The sequence below is a fragment of the Sus scrofa genome, chromosome 6 (genome assembly GCF_054392235.1).
Source record: "Sus scrofa isolate SSC_HxYL_T2T_F1_AM1 chromosome 6, Sscrofa_HxYL_maternal_Yorkshire_Landrace_v2.0, whole genome shotgun sequence".
NCBI classification, from domain to species: domain Eukaryota; kingdom Metazoa; phylum Chordata; class Mammalia; order Artiodactyla; family Suidae; genus Sus; species Sus scrofa.
In genome coordinates this window covers 122,626,320-122,643,654 of record NC_139388.1, presented here as the reverse complement: position 1 = coordinate 122,643,654, position 17,335 = coordinate 122,626,320, and the positions used below count along the sequence as shown (strand labels likewise).

The 17,335-nt window shown below is 39.2% G+C and overlaps 1 protein-coding gene across 1 annotated transcript in view; it reads left to right on the top strand.

Annotated features, from left to right (window-relative positions):
* NOL4 (nucleolar protein 4) overlaps nt 1–17,335 on the top strand; it is a 701,612-nt gene that overhangs the window by 185,129 nt on the left and 499,148 nt on the right. The window contains exon 6 of the mRNA XM_084964462.1: nt 12,598–12,747. The gene's annotated coding sequence lies outside the window, so the exon portion shown is untranslated. The remainder of the gene's footprint in view (nt 1–12,597; nt 12,748–17,335) is intronic.

The following is a 17,335-nucleotide window of genomic DNA, read 5'->3' as shown; positions in this document are numbered from 1 at the left end:
TGTTCCACTTCTGTATTAAGTCTTTTGTAGATATTGCAGGTGGCCACTATCTTGGACTTGGGATAAGGACCAAGCGGGTCTCACCAGTGCAAGGAATGGCTGTACTAGACTCCATTCATGCCCTGCCTCAGATCCTTTCTGCCCACCATTTTTTATCCTGGTTGCAGTTGTGCTACCTTTTAGGTGCAAGTGTAATCTGAATGGACCTTAATTTACCCAGACTGAGCATCCCTCACTTTCTGACATGGGGTCCTCTTCTGCTTCTACCTGGATATTTTGGAGTCTACTCAACCATTCTGATGTTTATGCAGACTTGCAGGTGCAAAAGACAAACTCAAGCTTTGGGTGCAGGAGCTGGTGGATAAACATTTCCCTTTCCCCTGAGAAGACCATTCTGAGTCTCATTCTATAGTGCTTCAGAAGGTCCCCAACAGGTGCCCACAATGGGAACTAGTTTGCTACAATCCCTTGGACATGCTTTTTATCCTTCCCCAAGTCAGACTTGTCTGCCCTCTGTTCTTGATCCTTGAGATCAGTTTCCAAAACAAACTACCTGAATGCAAGCTTTTATCTCAGGCTCAGTGTTGTGGAGTCACTCAAAGGAAGACAATAGATGTCCTCTAATTTAACTTTTTTTCTGTTTGGTTCCACTTTGTGGAGCCTGGAGGTGAGGGTGTATTTTCATGCTTATATATGCTTGTCATTAACTGTGTTCAGAGTCTCCTGCCCTGGCTGTGCATTTTATTCTATTCCTCTGGGTTTTGCTTTGCCCTGTGTGCCCTATATCTCTTCCCTGTCCTAGATTTCTTTTCCTCCCAGGAAGGCCTTACTATGTCCCCTTATCACTTCCCCAGATGCTAGTCTCTGGCATCTGTGTTTAAAGTAGAACCAATTGTGAAGGCATCTATGAGATGAAATTCTCATGCTTTCCCTTTATTTTCCATCCTTAGAAGAAACTGGGACTGTGTGTCCATTTAAAAAGCAAAAAAATTATTTATGGTCTATTCATTATGTGTTAGAATGTATTGATGTCTAATATTTGGATAATCATATAGATGATGTGGCTATCCTAATTTAAATAACCAGTTTACCCCTGCTATACTGTGATTACTTATGTTTTAGAGACACAGCCTGATTCTCTATAAATAATTGTGCCGAATTGATTATTCAGGAAGATTTTATTTTATTCTAGATGGATTTGCATCTGTTCTAAATCAGTGACTAGCAATTCAAAAGAGCCACCACTTGATTTTTAGGATCAATCAGAATTCAGAAAACCAAAGCCATTCGTTCCATGTAGGCCCTGTACTGATTAATAAGTTAATGGTGTTATTTAAATAGTATGCCAGAAAGAGAAAAGGCATATCCCCGTTTTTCCTTTAGCTATATACACATATCTATAGCCTGAGTAATGATGTGTGTGGTGGAATCAATCTCATCTAATTAAGCTCCCCTTCAATAGTATCTTTCAAGTGATGAATACCAGAGTGTGTTATAAATGGCTGGTAAAATGAGATGCTGAAAAAATTCTACAAGAATGTAAGTCAAGTGGAATAACTTGAGATCTGATTTTAAGTATAACATCGAAAAAAAAAATTATCACAAAATGAGGCCCAAAGAGACAGCTCCAACAGAAAGATGAGTGGAAAGATGCTAACTCAGATATGTTGTAAGCTGTCAGAATCACAGAGAAATCCAGTATCAGTGGCCTTCAAGATATCTCGTAGAAAAATCTGAGGAAGGCTCAGCACTTTTTCCAGGGCGGTGTGTCAGTTTTTGGATAAAATATCAAAGGTTATTTACTAAAACATTTTAACCTCCCAACATCATTATAAGATATTAAGCTATGCTCTTTCAATATCTGCTACATATTCATTTACATCCCAAAGAGAATGATAATGCAACTTAGACCTAAGATTTATACTCCATGTTTTTACTTGTTTAAGTTTCATTTTAGGTCAGATATTTGCAGTATCTGTGTTTTGCTCATCTACCTCACAGACAGACAGACACAATATTTTCTTAATAACAATGACAGTTTTACATTCCCTCAAATATTAGGTTACTTATTTTCCATGACTTATGCTTTTAGGTAGAGTCAGATTTTGTATAAGCAGCATAAAAGAATCAATAAAGACAAATTGAAAATTTCTATCACAAGGTAATACATTTCCTATCATTTAATAACATTATCAAAAGATTACATTCTCAATGATCACAAATGTCACTTTATTTTATTTTACGAATGATATTTTTTCTTTTTTAAAAGTTTTACAATATTGTGATAATTTTTGCTGTACAACAAAGTGATTCAGTTATATATATATATATATACACATCCATTCTTTTTCAGATTCTTTTCTCATACAAATCATCACATACTGGGTGGAATTCCCAGTGCTATACGGCAGGTCCATGTTGGCCAGTCATTCCATATACTTCAGTGTGCATATGCCAACCCCAGACCGCCAGTCCATCCCTTCCCCTACCCTGGCCTGACCCCTTTGGTAACCACAAGTTTGTTTTCAGAGTCTGTGAGTCTGTTTCTGTTCTAGGATAAGTTCATTTGTATCCTTTTTTTAGACACCACATATAAGTGTGAACTGAAGTTTGGCACTTGCCATCAGACTCTACATGGATTAAATCATGAGCCACTAAGCTGCCAACCCTCAGCATCCCCTGAGCAGAGCTCAGGGTGAAAAGCAGGAGTGAAACACTCTGTGCTCTGGGAAAACTGGAAGAATAGGTCTTCAGATAGTCAGATATTTTTAGGAAAAGATTTTATGTGCCCAAATTCTTGCATCTCCTCATACCTAGAAAAACACTAAAATCATTCACGGCGATGACTGGTCCTTGTGACTAGTAGTCACTTTCAGGAGAACAGCAACAAACTTTTGTAAAAATGTGTGCATGGCTGCATACACCCTCCCCTCACCTTTATCATATTTTGAAATCCCCCCTCTCCTCTTTGGGTGGTATTTCAGAGCTTTCTGAAATACCTCACCCGGGCTGTAATTAAGGATAAAACAAAGAAGGTCACAGTCACCTGCGAATGCAGTCACCTCCAAGGGTGAGAGTCGTGAGTCCTGCAGGCTGTGAAAACTCAGGATACTGGCCCTGAGAGCAGAGATCATATGAAAGGAATGATTTCAGGATTTCCTATTGTGGCTTAGCAGTAACAAACCCAACTAGCATCCATGAGAACTAGGGATCGACCCCTGGCCTCACTCAGTGGGTTAAGGATCCGCATGGTGTGTTAAGGATCTGGCATTGCAGTGAGCTGTGGTGTGGATCACAGATGTGTCTCAGATTCCATGTTGCTATGGCTGTTGGGTTGGCCGGCAGCTGCAGCTCCAATTCAGTGCCCTAGTCCAGGAACTTCCATATGCTGAGGGTATGGCCCTAAAAAGGAGGGGGAAAAAAAAGGAATGATTTTAGTGAGCCCAGACCTCTTTTGTTCCTGCTACCTGCCCTTGGTTGCAAAAACTCCTACATATCCTAGCTCCCTGCTGTCTCCTCGGAGTGGTTTCTCAGGGCTACCAGAGATGCTGTCTCCTGGGCTTAAGTCTTCATTTTACCCAAAATAAAACTTAACTCTCAACTTTCAGGTTCTGTTTTTTTTTTTTTTTTTTTTTTAAGTTGACACAAGTGATATCACATGGCGTTTGTTTTTCAGAGTCTAACTTCACTTAGTATGATAATCTCTATGTCCATCCATTTGGCATGATATTAATTATAAATATTCTCTATTTAAATTATTTAAATATCAAGCAATCCTCAAAATTAATCCTCTAATTAATGTCCATATATGAAAGGCAGAGTGTCCGTTCTCAGAGTATTTTTGAAGTCTCATGCTTAACGATGTTAGAAAAGATATTTTAGAAAACATATTAAAATCAAAGCTTTTAAAGCATTTCATAAATAAATACATAGAAACTTTAAAGGAAAATGAAATATTAAGTTGTCTGTAGGTCTATCTCCCCCATGAACTTAAGGTTTCACAGAGAACTTGAACCATAGCCTGTTCAGCTTTACGTTCCCAACATCCAACCCAGTACCTGACACAGAGCAGTGTTTAATGAATACACGTGGAATAAAACAAAACCTAAGTGTGCTAGGGATGGAGTAGAATAGTTACACAAGTAGTTGTAAAAGTCCCCAAAAGGGACCATAGATGGAAAGGGAAACCTAGGGAATTTTGGGAGATCAGTATAAATTAATAGTTGCTCAAGAATGCCATCAGAGCAAGGCAGGTTGCTCCACCTGTGGAGGAGCAAGTTTCGCCTGAGGTCATTGAGTGGGGGACGGGGTGAGACCTGCATTCAGGTTTAGACGTAAGGCAGGAATTTAAGGACCACCCTTCCGTTGATTTGAATAAGTACCAGGACGTCCTAGTTTGACCTTATAGGGTCAAATACTCTCTTACCGGACCGAGGAGGAGCTACTACTCAAGGAAAGAGGAAGAGGTGGTCTTTTCCCAGCCCCACTTCCCTTGGATTTTTAAACCATAGCTCACCTAAACATTGGGGCAGAGCCTCCTTGCCTGCCTGCTTGCATGTCTCACAAGCATCCTATCTTAATAAATATATTTCTTGCCTACCATGTTGTCTCTTGCTGAATTCCTTCTGTGCAGAGGCACAAAGAACCTAACCCTCATAAGTCCAGACACCAGGTGAGTGTTTCAAATTTAAAAACTGGTTCAAGTCCAATATAGGTTTAAGCTGGGTTTGAGTCCTGGCTCGTGGGTTCACGTCCCAATCTGAGTTCTGGCTAGGTTCAAGCCATAAGTGCTGTCAGTTTCAAGTGTAATAATCTACAAATTATCTTTACTACATCCATCATTTCTACTTGAGGATAATTACTTAATTTTGGAATCTTCTCCCAGAATATAGAAATATTTCCTTGGATTAGATAAGCATTTCATTGTCTAGAGAACAGGATTCCATGATGCTTAAAAATACAAAAACATAAAAATGCCTCACGAATCTGGAAGCCAGTCTTCATGAAACTTGAAAGCACTTGGAAAGCCTAAACCAGAAAAACAGACACGGGAGGGAAGGAACAACATTGTTGAAGAGTGGGAAAACGCTCCAATCTAAGATTGTGTCTGACCTAAGGTGACTTGTCATTTTGCTGACCTGATGGAAACACATTTCAGTTTAAAACCAAGTTGCTGGTGTGCAAGCATAGGAAGTACAAAAAAAATGAATAAATAAGGAGAAAGAAGTCAAGATAAAGGAGAACAGATCCCCACAGAGTAGAAGGAATAGTAAGGAGAAAAAAAAAAAAAGTAAAAAATAAAAAAATGGCAGTCAGGTTCAGAAGGCACCCAGGTGCTCACCTCTATGGCTCCGCAGGGCATCATTGTGCCATGGTAAAGAGAAAGATGGAGAAAACACTGCAGGGATGCAGATGGCTTCATATACCTCAATAGAAAACATTTAGAGAAGGCAAGCTAACTTCTGTTCTATTTGATTGTCTCAAAGCACATCAGCATTCACTGTCAGGCTTAAAGCGACCCAGCAGCTGTCTGTGGCCCATTCACTATTGTTCAGAGAAAAGATAGCCTTAATAGGGTAGCGTGGATGTTAGTGGAGCTGCAATCAGGTAGCACACATAAAATTATCCTATACCATGGTTCAAAACTTCCCCCAACTGCAGGCAGATACCACCCTTTGCACTCAGTGCAGATTGGGAAAAGGAAAGGATTTTATATGCAAATGGTGCTGAGTGGTGTGAGACAAAACATTGGAACTCTAGGTGTAACCAGTTAAAAAACAAAACAAAACAGAAAGCCATGAAGTTGCAGAACAATTTTGCAGCTTCCTCCCCTCCCCACTGAAAACAATCTCTAGCCCCTTAAATAGTTTTTTTTTTTTTTTTTTTTTTTAAATGCTGATGAAATTGCCCTAGTTTGGCAAAGCTTGCTAAATTCCAGCCTAGCAGGGGCCAGTGAATCGAGTGCCTGAGAACTTAAGAGGAAAAAGGAAAGGCTAACTGCTATTATATGCACAAATATTTTAGGCTTTTACAAAATAAAACCCCTGACGATGGACGGACGAATTCCACTCTTCCAGAGTTTTCATGGGTGTCACCCTTTCTATATTGTTTCTGGACCATAAACTCTTTTATAAAGGGACACAAAATTGTTCAGTTCCCTTTACAATTTTGTCACTTTACTTCTTGATCCCAGACCCCAGAGAGTGGACCTAAGTAAACTCCAGAGAAAGGGCAGAGGAAATTGTTCCTGGTAAGATTTTAATATTGAAAGTCTTACATCATGGGAAGTTGTCAGTGCCTGACAAACCAGGATTTGGCTCACCCTGGTTCCTGGTTTATTTGCCACCCCCCCCCCCCCCATTCTCCAAGGGCCTATGTGCAGATGTAAAGCAGAAACCTGAGAAGTAGGAAAAAGAAGTTGATCCAAATTAAGAGACGTAATCTCTAAAAGGAAGGAATGGGTAGCTTTTTGGATATTGGGTGGTGGTTCTTAACCTTGGCTGTGCATTAGAATAAACTGGGAAGCTATAAGAACTCCCTGTGTCCCACTACCCCCACTACCAGGAGCTTTGATGTAATGGTTTTCACCTGGCCAAGTTCCCCAGGTAAGTCCAATGTGTAGCCAATATTGAGAACTATTAACATAGGGAGACAATGAGCTATTCTCCTATTTGTGATGTTAAACCTTCAACGTGAGTGTGTTTTGAGTTCATGAAACTGATTCCTAGTTAACACAAATTACTGATAGAAGAATATTTAAATTTTAATGCATTTGATAAAAGCAATCATACAAAATAAAAAAAGACAACATGGACTAGTTGCACATAATCTCGGATGACTGTGAGGTGGCCGGGGTGATGGCACTCCTAGCTACTGGACCACAAGGGCTGGTGGATATGAGTAGGGCCCTGGCTCTTTGTCTGCTTTGAAGAATGAATTCAGCAAAGAGACAGGAAGTAGCAGAGCAAAATGTGTATTAGGAGAAAAAGGGTATGTGTGTATAGACACACAGGTGGGCTCAAAGAAAAATTCCCGTATAAGCAGTTTAAAGTACCCCAAGATTACATCTGTATGGGGCAGTTCTTCTGGGTTTCCTCTTGATCAGTCATCTTGCTTTGTCCATCTTTGAATCCATATTTAGTCTGACTCAGGGTCCTCCTCTATGTGCATGTACATCTTTTAGCCAAGACGGATTCTAATGCAAGGGGCTTCTGGGAAGTTGACATCACCTATTATGGTCTGATTCCCCCTTCCTTCTCGGACCTCTGAGGAACCTTTCTGTGCAAGTGTAGTTTAGGAGGTCTCCTTGGCCTCAAGAATGAGAAATAAGTGGTTTCTTTATCTTTTATTGGAGCAGGACTCAGCCCTTCCTTGCTCCTCTTATTACTTTTATCTTCAAGTATCTGTCCATAGGGGACAGATTCCAGCTGCTCAGCCTGGGGCCTATCTACCTCCTCCCTCAAACAGAGTTCCCATTCTGTCTTCAACAAATGAAACTATGTAGCTGTTTAGTTATTATTCTGATTCACTGCAACTGAATAATTTAAATTATGCTTTTCATTGTTAAGCCTTTTAAACATATGCCTCTTTCATATTTCTTAACTAATAGTTAACTTAATTTTTTGATGAACGGTTTCTATTCCAATTGACTAATTTTCTCCATCAGAATAAGTTTAACCTCTACTTAGCCCACTTATAATTCAACAGAGTTATCAATTAGCATGATATTCAGAATATTTAACAACCAGTAAAGTCCAGGCACTGACCAATGACCCTGGTTTTGGCTTAACCTAATAGGGTAGAATTAACACACTAATTGCTGAATCAAAATTTAATCCTGAGGGTCCTCAACCATGTCTTAAAGGAGGCTTTAGGGAGGACTTTAGACAATGCTATTTACCAACCAGAACAAATGTTTTAAAATATTTGACGATTGATATATTTTGCTAATTTGCTTCTATTGAATCCTAGCCCTAATAAAGAGTTCCTTAAATTCTCTAATTTATTTTTATTTATTTTATTTTTTGTCTTTTTTAGGGCTGCACCCATGGCATATGGAGGTTCTCAAGCTAGGGGTCCAATCAGAGCTATACCCGCTGGCCTATGTCACAGCCGCAGCCACACAGGATCCAAGCTGCGTCTGCAACCTACACCACAGCTCACAGCAATGCTGGACCCTTAACCCACTGAGCGAGGCCAGGGATCAAACCCACAACCACTGAGCCATGATGGGAACTACATTAAAATGTCTACAAAGAATCTTGGTGAAGCCAAAGTAGAAGTGGATCAATTCAGTTCCCTGCTTGCTGTGTGAAGCCATTTTATAGCTATCATTTTGTTTGGATTGGGAAACCCTGAACTTTGAATTCAGAAAGACCTGGGTATGAATTCTAGCTTTGTCACTAACATAATCTTGGGTAAAATGCCTCTTTGAGTCACAGTTTCCACCACTGCTTAGGTTTTTATGACAATTAAATGGTGGCAGGGGTCTCATATCTTATTAGGTACTTTATAAATGGTAGCTATATTTATCATGAGGGTGACAACTTTTCAGCTTCTGTTGAGATAGTTTTATTGCTCACTGCACAGCTATTGAGATCTAATTGGTAGAAAGTTATACCTTATTACAGTTTGTTTTATTTTTTAGTATTAAAACATTCACTGTCCCTCTCCATGGAAGAAATAGAAAAAAAAAAAAATGAGGAAGATGTCTCTCTAAAGAAAATGATATCCCTTTTATAATTCCTCATATATTTAAGCAAATATTCATAGAGGATTTTGATGTGAATTGATCTCTGGTAATGTTTTTAAATCAAATATTTATAAATAAAAAGAAAAGGCGACATGGTCTCCAAGTACTAGATAGTTAAAGCATGTTAATAAATAGATGAATTAATAAAAAATTTTATAATTACACAATGTTTTGTTCGGTAGATGAAACTTACAAATATGGAGCAAACAAAAACAGTAAAACAATGTCTATAACCAGATGCTAATAATTAATCTTGACAATTATTGTGTAAAGTTCACAAATGCCCCTATTTTAAAGCACAAAGAATATTTATAAAATGTAGTTGTCATTTCGATTCTATTAAAAGGGGAAATAATAAACATACACTAAACCATGATGTGAGTAACATTCAGGATCATGTGTCTTATTAAATCTATTTACTAAATTTATTAAAATTGGATGAGATTCAAGCACCATCTCAAGAACTGAAATCTGGATGAAGGATAAAAAAACAGTTAGGAGTTCCCTTTGTGGCTCAGCATCTGGCGTTACCGTGAGCTGTGGTGTAAGTCACAGGCATGGCTTGGATCCCGTGTTGCTGTGGCTGTGGTGTAGGCCAGTGGCTACAGCTCTGATTCAACCCCTAGCCTGGGAACCTCCATATGCCATGGGTGCAGCCCTAAAAAGACAAAAAAAATTAATAATAAATGGCAATGTCAAGTTAAAGTGTGATGGCTAATGATCCAGGTTTCATAGCTTGTCTTATTTAACATCTATGTTAATTGCAGAAATGGAGTTCCCGAAGTGGCTCAGTGGTTAAAGAATCTGACTAGGAACCATGAGGTTGCAGATTCCATCCCTGGCCTTGCTCAGTGGGTTAAGGATCCAGCGTTGCTCGAGCTGTGGTGTGGGTGGCAGACGTGGCTCAGTTCTGACATTGCTGTGGCTCTGGGGTAGGCTGGCAGCTGTAGCTCTGATTGGACCCCTAGCCTGGGAACCTCCATATGCTGTGGGTGCAGCCCTAGAAAAGACAAAAAAAAAAAAAAAAAAAAGCAGGAATAATGGCCAGTGTGTTAGTTAAACTTGCAGATGATTCTGAATTAGGAGGTGCTACGGATACCTCTGAAAACCGAGAAGTCACAGTATAAGTAAAAGAAATTCATGAGCAAATCTGCCGTTAATAACACTGAAGGAGAACAAATCAGGAAGAGTGACTATTTCAAGCACTATTGCTCTCACTTTCTGATTTTCTGAGGCAAAAACGAAGTATAAATCATAAAACAAGCATAAAATATTTTTTGAGGCTGCTGACCTTTTACTTTGAAGGAAGATCATAAATGACTTTATTTTTTAGAGCTCACCTCTGTAAAGTAGGTGTTTTAAGTTATGTTTTTGCGAATTATTATGTAGTGAATGTCATTGTATTTGATTGAGAAGGATTTGAATCTGGATTCTTCTGGTTCGTGTCCTATATGCCAGCACACAAGTCCTTATTTTTTATCTAGATAGTGACTCTGAATCCTCCTGAAGAATGAAACTGTGGCTCTGAACTGCCATCCTTGGGGTCTGGGTTTCTATTACTTTTGTCTTAACAACCTCTTTGCCCGAATCTTTGCCTCTTATCCAATCTCTGACTTGTCTGATGCTCAACTCATCTTCCTCCTTTCGCAGGTTGCTGGGCACTTTCTTTTTTATTTTTTTATTTTATTTACTTATTTATTTATTTATTTATTTTTTTGGTCTTTTTGTCTTTTGTTGTTGTTGTTGTTGTTGCTATTTCTTGGGCCGCTCCTGCGGCATATGGAGGTTCCCAGGCTAGGGGTCCAATCGGAGCTGTAGCCACCGGCCTGTGCCAGAGCCACAGCAACGCAGGATCCGAGCCGCGTCTGCAACCTACACCACAGCTCACAGCAACGCAGGATCGTTAACCCACTGAGCAAGGGCAGGGACCGAACCCGCAACCTCCTGGTTCCTAGTCGGATTCGTTAACCACTGCGCCACAACAGGAACTCCAGCTGGGCACTTTCTGACCCTCTCCTTCCCCTCTGGAGGCTCTGTGTGGTCTCAGCACCTATCCGTCTCCTTCAGAGTGCACAGGTGTACTCATAGCCCTACCTGAGAGCTTCCTACTAGCCCTGGACATATCTGTTTGGAAATTCTATTTTCACCTTATATTCTGTGTTTCTAAAGAGAATTCATTATCTTTCTTCCTATGCCCCAAGAATACCCCCTCCTGACTTTTTCGTCAATGTCAGTGCTCATCGATTTTACCCAGGTAAACAGGAAAAGAAACTAGAGTTGTCCTTGAGGTTTTCGTATTCATGACCTTCTCTATTCTTTTGTCCATCCAGTTCTTTGAGTCCTGTTTCCAAATTCATATTAATTTTCCTCCTTCCTTTCTCACTTTCATTCTTTTTGTCCAGGCCTGTATCCTTTATATTTTTCTGATCATAGCAGCCTTTTGGGGAGGGGTGAGGAGTAAAATAAAAATAAAGTAGGGTGATATTTTTGTAAAAGTAAGCACATATAACTAAGGAAAACTGATTTGCATCACGCCACCCTTCCAAAAACAAATTTAGTAAAAACAAAACAAACATAACCATGTCAGATTAACATGACCTAGAAACTACCTGATTGTCTATAAATTCTAACTGGAAGTGAAGGTCTAGTTCTTGCATGGTTTCAATGATATATTGTTGCATGTTCTTGAAAAGCAATAACAAGAAAAACAACCAGTAGTAAGGTTATTAACAAGGAAGAACTGGACTGGTTCCACACATATAATAAAGACATGGTTGTTATGATGGCTGTATTAACTAACTCTACAGTGGCAATTTTTTTTTTCAATGTGTAAGTATGTCAAATAAACACACTGTATACTTTAAACTTGCACAGTGTTATATGTCAGTTGTATCTCAAGCTGGAGAAAAAAGATGTGTTCTTGAATTGTAAGTATGTTCATAGCAATGTCATATAAGAAAATAATTAAACAAGGGTGAAACAGTACATATATTACAGTCAAAAGATATATATATATACACACACACATACATACACACACACATGTATACACACCATATCATTGAATGAAAGAACAAGTTAGCCTATAGTATAGATAGTATGATGGAGCCATTTTATATTTATATATTATTTGTGTGTGACATCACCACACAGCATTAATAACATTTATCTTTGGGAAGTAGGGTTTGGGATGAAAATAAAATTTATATTTAAACAAATTTGTTATTTGTTAAATTATTTTTATCATGAGTACAATAATTTTTGTAATATGTTATCCATATTAGTTGTAGAAAAATTGTAACAGAAAAAATATAATCACAAAATACAGCTATAATTGCTGTTTGTGTTGGGCTGCATCTCCCATTATGATTTTTTATGCTTATATGTTTTGTCATGGTCATATTTGAGATCTTATCATACAAATATTTTATAAGTGGTGTTATTGGGTCTCATCCATCAATTTGACATTCATTTCACAACCATCACCTTTGTATGGAAGCTTTGGTTCATATTATGGTAAATACGAGAGGCAGAAAAAATTATTGAGAAGAAATCCACCATCCAAATACATTTTATTTACCTAATAGACAAGTACTTATGGAGGGCTTTTTATGTACCAGGCACTGTTCTAGATGTGACAAGCATGTACCAGGCTATCTTCTATTCTTAATGGAAATAGAAATCATCAAAATCTATTTGACATGTTTTAGTCTTAAAATGAATAAAGACACTTCTGCTTTACAAATAAACTAATAGGCATTTAGCACACTATGTTAAAAATCCTTAAATGACTAAGGTTTTCATTTTCGTGATTTTAAGGTCACAATCATTTAAATTTCTTCCAGTGAACATATGCTTGCAAACCCACGCCAGCTGACTTACTGAGTAGAAGATAAATGTGTTCATCAGTGAAAGAGAAGGGGACCAACAGAAAGACACATGTAGCCAGGAGATGAATTCAATGATCACCTTTATTCCAGGCACCAACAAGTGAGGTAAAGGCAAAGACCGAATGGAAAAATGTCAGAAATGAATACCAATGATAAGAAGGTAACTATAAACCGATTCCTTTGGCTACCTGCTTTAATATTCTCGATTGCTCCGCTTTCTCGTAATGAGGAATTGGCTTCCCTGATGACAACTGCGGGTGTTGATAGGCTGGATGGAGTCAGAGATCATGGTGACAAAGGAGAGGCCGTGTTCCAGAACCAGGCAGGTTCTGGCAGGGAGCTGGAGCAGGCAATGAGAAAAGTAGGCATGCTGAATTTCATGGGAGGGGCTGAGACACCAAAAAATATAGTAAGTGGTCAGTGCCGATGAAATATAACATGAGAACTATGTCTCCAGAACAAAGCAGTGGCTTAGTCATGAGAGCAGAGTATGAGGCTAGGGAGACATTGAGTTCCTGGCTTGACTCCATTTTTGTTCTCATTGACCATCTGGTCCCAGGGCTACAGATGTGGCTTTCTCTGCGAATGGAGCTTCCCCTCCTCAGCTATGGTACCTAGCTTGGGAGAAAGCTCATTAAACAGTGTGGTCACACCTCTGTAGTATGAAATTCAAGGACTTATGCAGAATTGGAAAGTCATGGTCCTTAGAATCATGTTTTTCTAGATTTTATGGTGAGTAATTTGGACCAATGACCTCTTTTTGAGCCATTTTTCTCCTCACACTGTGGTGCCATTCTGAGGATCCTCTTTTCATTTCTTTCCACTTTCATTTTGGATTAAAATGAGAATTATCTTTAAAAATGTTATGATGGGAGTTCCTGTTGCGATGCAGCAGAAACGAATCTGACTAGGAGCCATGAGGTTGCAGGTTTGATCCCTGGCCTCATTCAGTGGGTTAAGAATATGGTATTGCTGTGGCTGTGGTGTAGGCTGGCTGCTGTAGCTGTGATTGGACACCTAGCCTGGGAACCTCCATATGCTGTGGGTGTGGCCCTAAAAAGCAAAAATAAATAAACAAGATGTTATGCTGGTAGTGATCATTAATTGTAAATTGATATCTTTGTCAAACAAAAGCTGACAATCGCTTACCTTCTATGAAAGGATTTAGATAATTTTATATGTTGTTTCCACTGGATCAATTAAGTAGATAAGTTGAATGTAATATACAAGGCATTTTATCCTTTCAAAATAGAGTACAGAACCACTACCTGCACAAACCCCTGAAGGTGTTCTGTGTACTGCCTGCATACCCATGGCTTCTGACTTTGTAGACCTTCATCATGTTTTTGGTCAAATTTAATTTCCCAGAGTCAGAAAACTCCAATTATTTCATGTTTGCATACCTTACTCTTGAAAAGAGAAGATGGTAGTCAATCTCTTTTTCCATGCATTCAATTTTTCCTTTGGAGTTTCTCAACTGGTGATAAAGAAAACTGTATTTGTTATAAATGGAAGGAGATTAATTGAGTGTGTTGGCTTTGTTATAGATGGCTCTTTGTAAGTATGCAGAAACCACATGCCACCTGGGAAGTAAAAATCACTTTTTCCAGTGCTGTATTTTTAATTATGTCTTTTCACCTGAGCTCCAGGGCAAAAGTTCCATTTTTCTCCCTGCTCATTATTAGCAAACCCCACAAGGACAAGATTCCTAATTTCATATTTGTAAGTGAATTTAGCATGCAGAGTATTCTGAAATGACATTAGATGTGTAGTTAAGATAATACTTAGGCTCTGGAGTTTCTTTGCTTCACGCAAATTTTTATATCCTACCCAGACTGACTGCCCTCAGCTCATGTAGAAATACTTCGTCACACTCTCTGTGTGTTTACTGAAGTGTATTCAGTGGCTTGTTGTGATTATTGTTTGAATGCTACATCCTTTTGAAACATATGGTAACTATTACCAGAACTCTATACATTTGTTGTTGTTGTTTGTTTTACGTTGAGTGGGATTCAGTGCACCATGCAGACTTGCAAACATTTTGAAATTAATTAACCTGAACATGATTTAATTCATCCATCTGAGTTCCTTAATAATACCCTGGCTAAGACGTTAAATAATAAATGAGAGGCAAATGGAAGTGGTGAGAGTCCAAGGAGAAAGAGCAAGGATTCCTGCCTCCTGAGTCCTCCTCTTGCCATTGTTTTCCTCTGTGAACTTGAGTCTGCCATCCTTTTCTTTCTGTTTTCCAGACTTTGGCAGCAAAGTAATAGCAAGCACAGGCAGTCTGGAGTTGAGGGTGAATGAATGCCTAAAACGTTCTTTGGGAGCCTCCAGTAAAACACTCTCCCGCATGTGGAAATGATTATTAGTTCATTCTTCATGCACTTTTAATCCTTGCCCTCTAGGCTCAGACTGCCAGCCAAGGCACCAATTACTGTCGATGGGGCTGTTGGTTCTTGTGATGGGAACACCTGTCCTCCAGCAAATGAACTGAGATAATACATACCAATTTACTGTGTGTGTCATACACCCTACAAATTGAATCTCCAGAATACACTCGGAGTTGAATAATAAATGACACTGGGTTGAAATGACAGGAAATAGACTCAATCCAATTGCTTGGGCATCTGCATCCACCCAGGCCTTTGTCCACCCAGGCTGCTGCTGAAATGCCCAGCCAGACCTCCCCCTGCATCCTCAGAGCTGACTGAGGGGCCATCTGTAGGGGAAAAGTCACCGCAGAATTGCTGGCTTCCCTGGGACAGCCTCAGGCTGATTCATTCAGTCAAGCCAGAGTTTGGCAGACCCAGCCCCACACTGCTCATCAGTTAGGATGAAATTGCAACTGGTTACAATTCCAGGGACCCTCAAATTCATATTTAAAGAAACATTCTGTAGGCACTGGACAACCTGTCCCATGTAGTTGATTGCCCTGAAAGTTGTAGGAGAAAAAGTTTCAGAGTGAATAAAGGAAAGAATTAGTCACTAGGGTAGCAGCTGAGGGAATGAGGCAGATAGATAGATAGATAGATAGACAGATATATATATACATACATACATACATACATACATACATACATACACACACACATAGATTGACTGATTGATTTTAGGTCCAGACCCATAGCATATGGAAGTTCCAGGCTAGGCATCCAATCAGAGCTGTAGCCGCCAGCCTATACCACACCTTACAGCAACACCAGATCCTTAACCAACTGAGCAAGGCCCTCGTCCTCGTGGATACTAGTCAGATTTGTTTACTCTGAGCCACAACCATCACTCCAGAATGAGCTTTCAAAGTCAGATGGTGGTGTGAATCTTGGCTCTACTGGAACTAGCTGTGTGATTCCTGGCAGGTTAGAAACTATAATTTCTCTAAACCTCAGTTTCCTCATTAGTCCTCTATGCTAGGACCATACCTAACTTGCTGGCCATCATATCCCCAACGCCTGGCACGTTATTTGGTTCATGGCTTATGGTGCTGAAAGTCAATGGGTGACAGAGGTTTTTGTGGAGTTGTTTTCACTGCTTGTTATGGCTACTGATTTAACAGCCAGGAGAGGTAATGGTGGTGCACCGATATCTGGGTCGACCCACTCCTCGGCTTTCCTTGTAGTCTCTAGGGAGAGGAAGGAATGAGGGTGTTCAGCCTTTGGCCTGCTCTGCTGAGTGCCCAGCCCAGAGGTTAAGCCTAATATTTAAACTCGTTTTGTGCAGATGAAACAAACTTCCTCCCTCCAAGAAGGTATAGTGCACAGTCAGGGCTTCTTGTTTTGATACATTTCCCTTATTCATGTATTATTGAATTGTATATGTGCAGTATTTTGTAGTGTCCCCAGTGGCTTCTCTTCAGTTTAATAAGATGTAATCTCCAATAAGTATGGGCCTAACAGCTCCCATGGCTGTATTTGATATAGACACAAAAGTATGTCCAACTTTCATTTCTTCACTGTTTTAATGACATGTTAATCAGTCAGAACTACATTGATCCAGACACTAATTCTTTTCTTTTTTTAATTTGAGTCTAAAGTTCCATTTATTAATAAGAGTTAAAAGCGTAACAGTTTTTTTTTTTGAAGTGGCAAAACAATTTTTATTAAAAATTTTTTATTATAGTTGATTTATAATATTCTGTCAATTTCTGCTGTATAGCTAAGTGACCCAGTCATACATATATGTGTGTGTATATATGTATAGATATACATATGTATATTCTTTTTCTTACATTATCCTCCATCATGTTTCATCACAAGTGACTATGCTATACACACAAGTTCCCTATGCTATACAGCAGGATCTCATTTCTTATCCACTCAAAGTGCAATAGTTTGCATCTACTAACCCCAAACTCCCAGTCCCTCCTACTCCCTCTCTCTTCCCCTTGGCAACCACAAGTCTGTTCTCCACGTCTGTGAGTTTGTTTCTTTTCTGTAGATAGGTTCATTTGTGCCATATATAAGATTCCAGATAGAGGTGATATCATATGATATTTGTCTTTCTCTTTCTGACTTACTTCACTTAGTATGAGAGTCCCTAGTTCCATTCACGTTGTTGCAAATGTCATTGTTTTGTTATTTTTTATGGCTGAGTAGTATTCCATTGTGTATATATACCACATCTTAATCCATTCAACTGTTGTTGGACCTTTAGGTTGTTTCCACATCTTGGCTTTTTAAAATTGAAATATGGT